General features: G+C 41.3%; 1 long non-coding RNA gene across 1 annotated transcript; it reads right to left on the reverse strand.

Moving 5' to 3' along the window:
* Nucleotides 1-2,388: 2,388 nt before the first annotated feature.
* Nucleotides 2,389-8,388, reverse strand: LOC125482078. The gene is made up of 3 exons (XR_007261545.1): nucleotides 8,287-8,388; nucleotides 7,098-7,237; nucleotides 2,389-4,914 (listed from the first exon to the last, which is right to left on the reverse strand). It is a non-coding gene; the product is annotated as an uncharacterized LOC125482078 (long non-coding RNA).
* Nucleotides 8,389-10,961: the final 2,573 nt, after the last annotated feature.

A 10,961-nucleotide genomic window follows, 5' to 3' on the forward strand; every position in this document is an offset into this window, starting at 1 on the left:
CGTTTCGGGCCTAGACCCGAAACGTCAGCCTTCCTGCTCCTCTGATGCTGCTTGGCCTGCTGTGTTCATCCAGCTCTACACCTTGTTATTCCACAAAGTGGGATCTTTCTTTCCTCCAAGACAGTACCATGGATTCTGCTTAGCCTCACTCCACTTGCTTCTTTGTCTAAGAGGGCCCAATCTCCATGTCAGTGCACTCACTCAAATGCAAATACCACATAACAAATCCAAAGTGGAGATTCATTAATTCAAGAGAATGGACTATACCCACCCCCTTCACTGGAGTGAAATTATTATTTGTTCAACTCAGAACCAAGTGAGATATGCTATGCAAATAATTGCCAAGCAAACTATATGCTGAATCCCAATTTTCAACTTACTTTCATTCCTAGAAAAGTCAATTACACTTTTTGCTGAAACGTAATTTATATTTGAATGTGAACATGGAGGTATGGTAAGTAAATTTGCAGATGACACCAAAATTGGAGGTGTAGTGGGACAGTGAAGAAGGTTACCTCAGTGTACAACAGGTTGAAGAGTGGCAGATGAAGTTTAATTTAGATAAAGGTGAAGTGCTGAATTTTGGAAAGGCAAATCAGGGTGGGACTTAAACAATTAATGGTAAGGTCCTGGGGAGTGTTGCTCAACAAAGAGACCTCCGAATGCAGGTTCGTACTTCCTTGAAAGTGGAGGCGCAGGTAGACAAGATAATGAAAAAGGCGTTTGGTATGCATGCTTTTATTGGTCAGTGCATGGAGTATAGGAGGTCATGTTGTGGCCGTACAGGACATTGGTTAGGCCACTTTTGGAAGACGTCGCGAAACTAGAAAGGGTTCCAAAGAGATTTAAGGATATTGCCAGGGTTGGAGGGTATGAAATTTAGGGAGAGGATGAATAGGCTGGGGCTATTTTCCCTAGAGCGTCAGAGGTGGAGGGGTAACTTTATAGAGGTTTATAAAAATCATGAGGGGGCATGGATAAGGTAAATAGGCAGAGTCTTTTCCTGAGGGTGGGGTCCAAAACTAGAGGGCAAAGGTTTACGATGAGGGGGTAAAATTTAAAAGGGACCGAAGGAGCAATGTTTTCACGCAGAGGGTGGTGCATGGTACAATTACAACATTGAGAAGGCATCTAGGTGAGTATATGAACAGAAAAGATTTAGAGGGATATGGACCCATCTAGGTGAGTATATGAACAGAAAAGATTTAGAGGGATATGGACCAAAATGCTGGAAAACGGGACTAGATTTATTTAGGATATCTGTTCGGCATGGACGAGTTGGACCGAAGGATCTGTTTCCATGCTGTACATCTTTGACTCTAACTGGGGAACCTGAAGTTGCTGATAAAATATTTGTTTAAAACTTTTGCTAACACTAGTTTCAATCTGATGTTGGCTGAATTTGACCCACTTGTTAAAATTACTGACTGACTATTTATCTACCACTGGGAAGGGAGCATGACTAAGGGATATTGTTTGCCTGAACTGGACTCAGCCAGGAAAAATAACTGGAGTTAAATCACAGAATCGTACAGTAAAGAGGTCATCCTGCCCTCAAGTCTGTATCACCAAAAATGTACTACAACCTACCCAATCTTCGTGGCTGAAATGTTCCACACCAAGCACCCCTCCTGTGCAATCATGCGTGATCAGAAGTGCACGCAGTACTCCAGCTGTGAGCTAACCAAAGTTCTGTATAACCTAAACATGATTCGCTTGCCTTTAACTACCCTATTAACATGCCCTGCCACCTTAAAGAATGTGTGAATTAGCACAAGATCCCACTGTTCCTCTAAGCCTCCTAATCATTCATTATTACCTTTGTCCTGTTATTTCTTCCAAAGTGCATAATCTCATTTAACAGGGTTATACTCCATCTGCAACTGATCTGCCCAATCTGTTTATATCCTTCTGCAACCTAAGACCTGTCTCCTCACTGTGAACTGGCCAATCTTTGTGTCTTCCACAAACATCACTGTCTCCGCCCCTCCACAACATTCTCAACTACATCATTTATGAATATCACAAATAGTAAAGAACTCAGCCCTGATCTGTGGTATGCCACTGGCCTCCAGTCACACAAATAGCTTTCTGGCATTAGCTAATTTTGGATCCGTCTAAAGAAAAGAGCAAAGGGGTATTAATCACATGATAACAAATTATAGAACAGAATTTAGGAGGAATTTCTTTACACTGCTGAAAATATGGAATTCACTAAGAGAATGGTTAATGCTTAGCTGCATTTAAAGGTGATATGAGGGAGAAAGCATGGGGCAAGATTGTGACATGTCAGCACCTGCATTAATCATTTGGTCTGAATGGTTTTGTTTCGGTGTGCTGCAGATTCTACACAATAAAAATCACATCACTTCTTTCTTGCAGTTAACAGCTAGGAGGCCTCGTTCATATTGCGAAGGGATGGAACTAGTAAGCTTGGAAAAAAACTGGACAGCATGAAAACATACAGAAAGTCATCCTTTTCCTGAAGGTCAGGAACATTTTCCTACTTGGATTGGGAGCAGTACACGAATCACCAGAGTATCTTTTTCCATGTTATTGTACTGCCCCACACAAAAACAATCAGCCTTCTACTTGGCTTTGGAGTTTTAACGTCACTCCTGAGAGTGCAAGCTTCCTGTGGAACCAGGCTACAACAACAGATTAAAACAACATGCCATCTGCTAACTGCACTCTGACCTGTGCTGAACAACGAGCCCTTGTGCTTTGCATATACAGGCGACGAGGCAGTGGGTTGAGAGGGTGCATGCATGTTTCTTGAACTTAACATGCACAGCTTTGAACTTGGATTGAAACACCAGAAAAGGAAACAACCACTACAGATAAAACCATTGTGCAGAAATAACAGAACTGAAGGGATATAAATGCTGAGCAGCCAAAAAAAGTCATGATTTATTAATATTTGAAGTAACTTCATAATTCAACACAACCAAATTATACATTTTACAATCACATTCTATTTGTAAACAGTTAAAAAGCCACTGACTTGTTTGCATCTTCCAACAGACAGTTATAATGAAGGCAATGAAATGGTGGCATTGTCTGCAGTGTTAAAATTGTGTCCTGGTTTATCTGCTCTCTGTACAAGCACAAATGAATACATTTAGTGGCAAAAAAAAACAAAAAAAGTGTAAAGTAATTTGTTTTCTGTAGGACTCATATGCAACTTTTACATTAAAAACACCCTCTTACAGATGAACGATATGATTCTGTAAACCATCAGAGCTGGTTACAGTATGCATAGTTACAGATCTCAGCCAGTTTCTCTTTTTAAGTACAACAGTCATTGGACACAGTCACAATAGCAAAATACATTTAGCCACTCAATAATGGGAATATAAAGGAGGGAAAAAATAAAGTATATATACTACAACATGTCACCTTCACTCACTATAAAAAGACAGCAATTTCAAAGCAATGACTGGAAACTCCAGCTTGAAGCAGTTTAACTTGGCAAAAAAAGGTAACTTTTACAGAGCAGTTTAATTCAGTGCTAAAGTTGGGGGTTTCTTACACAAATCTACCAGGAGTTTCTACTGTGTCGGAGGCGGGGAGGGGGGAACTATTTCCTGAGAACCATGCTCTCTCTTGTTTCAGGATATAGAGGAATAGAAAAAAAAAGAACATGGTCAAAACACTGTTCAATATTCCCAGAGATAGAACATCTTCATCTGCAATTTTTTTTTTAAATATTTTTTTAATTTTTTTTTCTATTTTTCATTTTTATGAATGATGGAAGAGTAAACATTTCCCCTCGAAAGTCTGTAAACAAGAGGGCACGACCAGGGCACCTCCAAAAAAAAAAAATGAAAGCTCTATTGAAAGTGCTGTACCCTCCTGGCTTGCAGGGTGGGGTTGCAAGTCACAGCTGCTGCCCACAGTGTCACACTGTAGAGATTAAATTCTTTAGGTTTTCATTTTATCATATTAAAACGTTTTCAAAAGAAACAGATTGGTGCAATACTTTTTGAAATTGCAAAGTCAGTATGATAACGACCTTGCTCTACAATACCACATTAAGGTAAGTACATGTCAAGGCATATTAAAGAGCACACTTTGTCCATTTTTTCCTTGCTAAAAGAACATCCTTGAGTAAACATTTACACTTGAACTACCCTCTCCCCCCCACCCCGCCCTATTGCCAATCGGACAGGGAGACAGTACTCAGTGCAGATTAACAGCTCACACTCCCATCAGCTAACTCAAAGTTTTGGAATTTAAGGAACAAACATGATGAGTGCACACAAACTAGCTCATTTGAAGCAGTTTTTTTTTTCTTTTTAAATGGATAGCACTATCTGGAAGTATAAATATATACTTTTTCACATTTTTAACTATTGGCCTGCATGATTCAAGTATTAAAACTGATATGTTCTGGGCTAAAAGAAAGTGGAAATAAAGGTGCAGAACGGAACATTTCCACAGGTGACCCCTTTTTCCCCCATTTCTCTCACGCTGTAGGTGAAAAGTCCAATTAGTGCTGCTTTTCATGTAGAGGTCACAGTTTGAGTCATGAGTAAAGTTCAGATGGACTCTCCACTTCCAAGGTGGTCAACAGGGAGGAAAGCATTGATGGGGGAGGGGCTGCCAATTCCCCGCGTGTCATTGCTGCTTGGGGTTCCCCAGAGGCTTGTGGAATAATTGGGGGTGCCCCAGAGTGAAGTGCCGTGGAGGTCTCCACTACCTGTTCCTGACAACCCAGCACCATTCCAGTGATTGAGATCATTGCGATTTGAGAATGGGTGGGAACTGTCAATGGATGCAATACGGTTCTGGCTGGATCCCAGAGATTGCCAGCCCAGAGAGGGGGTCAGCGACTGGCCTTGTGCAAAGAAGCGATTAATCTCGTCTTCACTGGCAAACTCAGCAAGAATGGTAGTGTTCCCTAAAACACACCTGTAAACCAAAGGGGGAAAAAAAAGTCAATTGCAGTTAACAACCTATCCTCATATAACAATGTGAAAGTAAAGAAACAAACCATGGTGGTTGGGGGTGGGGGGGGGGGGGGGGGAAGAGAAGGAATTGTATTATTTGTTATTCAGCAGAGATGAGTTTGGTTTGTAAAGATAGATTTTCATAAAGAAATGGATTATGGATTTTTAAAAAAAATCTCCTTGGTGTGGAATTGGAAAAAAAAACTTAACCATGACAAATAAGTGATAGCACAAAGGTGGTCAAAGCATCAGTAGAAAAAGCCTAACGAAATATCCTAGGGGAGACTCCAGAGGTTTGTGTATAGAAATGGGAAGAAAATTTATTGCTGGGAATGCACTGGTTATTTTTAGTCAGGTAGGACTGGCATCATGTTTCATTTTTTCCCCCAGAGTCAGTAAAGAGGTGACAAGGAGGAGATTATCAGTTAATCATCATGACAAAGAATTTGTAGCACTAATCTAGATGATTTAGGTCTGTGCAAACATAAATCAGGCTGGAAAAGATTCAAGCAGGGATCTTCGTCAGAGACCTTGAAAGCACCATGTTCAAAGGCCCAACTTGGTACAGGTAGTTCAGAGGCAATACAACGGTTGCAGAGGACAGACAAGTTCTGGGCTGGATCTGGAGGAGGTAAGGCTGCTGGATTTGAAAGTGAAGGGAAACTGGTTTTGAAACAGACAGTGGAGAGAGAACTATTTATCATCAGTAATAAGTTAGGCTAGTTTACAAATTAAAAACAAAATCAAGGTGGCCCACAGTCTGGTGACTCTTTGTAGGCTTTCCCCAGCAGATCATCCCTTCACATCTTTTATAACTGTTCTACTCTTTTAAATCTCATTATTCTACTTTATCCCCTTATCGACTTTTTGATCATTTTTCGGTGGTCTCTAAAACTCCCATTTCCCAGGCTGTTCTGTGCAACATCAGAGGCCTCTTCTTTTAATCTAATACTATCCTTGACTTATCTAATGAGGTACTCATGGATTTTTCTGGCTGAGTTACATACCACCATACTTTTTGTTCCTTTACCCAAACAAAATTAGTCAGTTTTCCCCTCATATCCACATAACTGGCCTTTTCTTGTTTCATTTTCGAGTATTCACACTTAGACTTATTATGGAGTTTAAATTATATTTTTGCCACATTCCCTATCTACCCTCCTGATCTTTTTCTGAGATTACTAATTAATCCTCATCATGCAACACTAGATTTGAAATAGTTTTATCCTTCGTTATTTCCATAATGTACTAGCCTCAGAAACGGTCATGAAAACTTTCTACATCTTCCAGAACACAGTTTTTATTTAAAATTGCCCTGTTTAGCATTGTCTCATTTTAATGTTGTTTATTGTAGTACCTGACCCAACTAGTGTTGTTTTGGTGAAACTTGCTCCAGTCTGGGACTTGGGCAGCTTAACACCCAGCCTCCCGATTTGCAGCCTCTCCATGTTCCACATACTGCCCAAAATCTGCAGCAGAGAGACCTACCCACTAAGGCCCAAATCATCTGTCAGAGTCATTGCATCGAGGAGCAGCCCCATTTAACAGTGGCCCAGACAGACCCAGAGATGATGGCAATCAGATAAAAGGGCTGCTGCGTTCCCTCAAAAAGATGGTCGCAGCTAGTAACAACTAAGGCCTCAGCAGGCAGCCTGGAACCTAATAAACAAACTACAAATAGTTTCTTGGTTTTCGGAATGATGCAGCACTGCTGTGACATATTTGCAAAGTAAAATGCCTCAGGACTTGCTCCTACTTTATTGTCACACATCCATGGCTTGGTTATTTGGAGTTTCGAAATTCTTACATCATGAGACACTTTTTCTGCCGCTTCCCAGTGGCTCAGTGGTTAGCACTGCTGCCTTACAGTACCAGGGTCCTGGGTTCGATACAGGCCTCAGGCAATGGTTTCCTCTGGGTGCTCCGGTTTCCTCCTATGCTCCAAAGATGTGCAGGTTAGGTGGACTGGCCATGCTAGATTGCCCATAGTGTCCAGGGATTGAGGAATGGGATGCTCTTTGGCGGGTCAGTGTGGGCTCAATAGGCTGAATGACCTGCTTTCACATTTGGGGATTCGATAATATCTGTATCCGCAAAATGCAAGATTTCACCCCAGATTATTAATAAAGCTCATGTGCAACTTACATGTGTAGAGATTTCTGTGCCTTGGCTGCCTCTTCCTTCGAACTGTAACAGACCAAAGCGTTTCCATGGGGTAGGTTAAGGTGGAATGTTATTAGTGGGCCGTGCTGCATGCACAGTGTACGCAAAGTAGAGCCATCAATCTGAAGGTTAAAGACACAGCAACAGTCTAGTCAGCAAGATTTATCCAGGCCTGTAGCATTTCTTTAACATATTTAATACAATAAAACATCCTAAGGTGCTTCACGGGAAATGATTTCAAAATTCAACATCAACTAACAGAAGGCAACATTAGGACAGTGACCAAAAACATGATCAAAAGGGTAAGTTTTAAGGAGAAGCTCACTGGAGATAGGATTATAAGGACAGAGTTCAGAGTTTAAAATCTAGGATGTTGAAGGTATGACCGCCAATGAAAAGGTGAAGGAATTGGAAAGAGGTGAAGGAATTGGAAAGGTGAAGTTTGGAGTAAGAGATCTCTTACCTAGAATGCACCATAACTGCCTGATGGACAAGACTGAGAAAGTGCTAAACAGAAGCTCCCGATGTATAAAACACCAGTTGTTACTCATAGGCAATTACACTATGAACCTCAATTATCAAGAGGGGAGAAATTTAAAATTGCGCTATATCTTTATCACATTCTGAATACCTTCATACAGCTCAAAAAAAAAATCGAGTAAGTTATGCTCTTGAACCACCGAGCTTCTGTTTAATCTCTGTTGCTAGCTGTAGCAGCAAAAGCTGGAAGAGAGGAAACAATCTAAGCAAGCCAGGGTTCCAGTAATCCAGTGACCTGGAAAATATCCCAGTAAGACAATAAAATTGATCTGTTGACTCTGTCTCCAATCACATACAGTGAATGCCATTTAAAAAAGGAAGCTGCAGAGGATTCCCGTGCTCCTCGGCACAATTCGATGCCTTTGGAAATGGAGAAAAGTGAATTAAGATTGGACAGGTTAATTTGCTTGTAATTTAAAATTGCTGAAGTTTACAATATGTAAACAATCTTGGTCCTTTCCAGTGGCAACGACGTTACAATTTCTTAAAATGGTGAGAGTCAGGGATCAGGGTAGACAGTTTAGGTTCTCAGTCAAGATTCAATTAACTACAGTGGAAGGTATGCAGGAGGAGTGAGCTGCTATGCATATGGATTATTGAATCACAGCCTGAATAAGATGGATTTGCTTACCTGAGGCGTGAGGTTCTTGAGAACAAGCCAATTGGTTATTCTCCCTGAGCTGATGTCGCCCCAGCTTGGACCTGCATTAAATCAAAACAAAGATGCAACTAACAAAATGGAGATCATCCCCAATCATCTGCCCTATTACTCAAACTAACATCTCAATTGGAAAGCTCCTATTCTCCATTCTGTTTGATGTCAACAATCAGTGCAATCCAGCAGTCTCTGTGATCCTGATCCTGGAGTTCATTCCAGTGTACTATTAACACTGATGGCCGGGAATTGAACCCAAGTCAACTGCGGGGAAGGCAGCTATGCTTACCACGAGACCATCACCAATGCATCCAGCAATACCACAGGTCTGTGTGGAGCTTGCACATTCTCCCTGTATCTGCGTGGGTTTCTGCTGGGTGCTCCATTTTCCACCCACAGCCCAAAGATGTGCAGGTTTAGGTAGATTTGCCACGCAAAATTGCCCAGTATCCAGAGGTGTTTGTTAGTTGAGTTGGCCATGGGAAATGTTGGGTTACAAGGAAAGAGTACGAGGATGGATCTGGTTGGGATGCTCTTCGTAGGGTCAGTGTGAACTTGTTGGGCCGAATGGCCTGTTTCCACACTGTAGGGATTCTATGATTCGATTCTATGAGTTTCCAAAACCAACTTGTAATCCTCACCCCAATACAATGCAACAACCATTTAAAACCATACCTGCGGAGAAGACAGAAGTTAAAATTGCTGCTTTGGTTATTAAACATGCATCTTTTTAATGCTGTGGAGGACAGAAAATTCTTTTATATTCTCCACATAACCACTTGACCAATATTCTTTGTATATATTTTTGCAATCCCAGCTGATGTTACTACGGGACAAATCAAATCCCAGAATGAAATCTGGCCTGATAAATCATATTTCTTTTTGAAAATGCAGCAGATTTGGTTTTATAAATAAAACAAAAGTTCATTACATAAAGTAAATAAAAGGAGGAAATAAAACAGACAAAGCTATCTAGATGTAGCAGTTGAAAGAATCTGAAACAATCAGCAAAACAAAATCCCAAATATTCCCCAACACCAACACTTTATAGTTACTCAAGCAAGAGAAAGTTTCTTTCTCAAACAAATCCGTAGGCTTGATTTAATTGCTTCTTCTCAGCTCCTGTCATGTGAACTGAGAGACTTTCTCTGTTGACCATTCACAATTCAAAGCTTAGATTTCCTTAGCCTTTTAATAATCTGTAAAAACTTTAAGCAAATAACTGGTCTGGAAGTGTCAGTCTGTTTTACTGAGGTAATTTATTACCTCAACTGCTCTGAACAATCTCCATTTGTAAGAGATTGCATTTGAATCTGACTTCAATCAGGGGCTCCTCTGAACTGCACAGAAGCATTATGTATGTAGTTGAGGGTGCGGCCCTTTTAAGAGAGCTGGTTAGGTGACCTGGAGGGGCAGAGCTTGGGACCAGTCTAAAACTGGCTGCGGAGGTGTGTACATTGTCAATAAAGTTTTCCTGCTCAGATTTACCATTTGTCTACCTGGTATTTAACTCCTGGTTTCAAAGGAAGCACCAACTGTGTGGAAAAGTAGGCTTTTTATTTTTTCGGAAGTAGACACATCCAGGAGCTACTGAAGTTGTCGTGGAAAGCAGTCTCAGGGGAACTTGGGCTGCGGGTGACGCCAGAGGAGGAATGGTTCACTGGCACAGCCAGTGAGGGAGCGGCTGATACAGAAGTGTTCGATGAGGGGACTCGGGCGCGAATGATTACTAGATTCGAGCAGCAGGAAATATTCCCACCAGCAGGAAAACAAAATGGTGAGCCAATTTGGGCGATGGGAGAGCTTAATGAAGCGTCAGAAAATTGACATTATATACAGAACACTTTCATTTGTTATTAAAGACGAACACCTTGGCTGAGGACACCTTTTTTTTTTTTTTTTAAGTATCATCAGTAGTAAGATCTTCACAATTCTAGGAGTCTGGTACAACCAGGGAAACCCACGGAAAAGACATTGCAAGAGCTAAGCAAAGTATTAGGAAATTATTTTGCACCCAAGCCACTGGTGATCACGAAACATTTTCATTTTTACGGATGGGTACACACGAAGGGGAGTCCATCGCCCAATTCACGTCTGCTTTAAACAGATTAGTGGAACACTGCGAGTTCGGAGGGTTCCTCCAAGTCATCTTGCAGAACCATTTGGTTTGTGGACATAAAGCTATCAAACAGAAGCTACTAACAAGGAGAGGCTTGGATTTCAAGGCAGCTTTCGAAATTACTACCTCAATGAAGTTTTAGAAACACTGATTTGGCCTCTACAGCCTTCTGCAACAATGACTTCCACAGATTCACCACCCTCTGGCTCAGTTCTAAAGTGTCATTCCTTCACTGAGGCAATGCCCTCAGATCATAGTCTCTTCTACGAGTGGAAACATTTTCTCCACATCCACACTCTCCAGGCCTCTCGATGTTCTGTGAGTTTCAATGAGATTGCCCCTCATCCTTCTAAACTCTGTCAAGTACAGATCCAGCGTCCTCGACTGCTCCTCACATGACAAGCCATTCATTCCCAAGATCATGCTTGTAAACCTTTTCTGGAGCCGCTCCAAAGCCAGCACATACTTCCTTAGATATAGGACCCTAAACTGCCCTCAATACTCCAAATGCGGTCTGACCAGAGCCTTAGAT

The sequence above is a fragment of the Rhincodon typus genome, unplaced genomic scaffold (assembly GCF_021869965.1).
Source record: "Rhincodon typus isolate 14 unplaced genomic scaffold, sRhiTyp1.1 hic_rhity00005580, whole genome shotgun sequence".
In the NCBI taxonomy this organism is placed as follows: Eukaryota; Metazoa; Chordata; class Chondrichthyes; order Orectolobiformes; family Rhincodontidae; genus Rhincodon; species Rhincodon typus.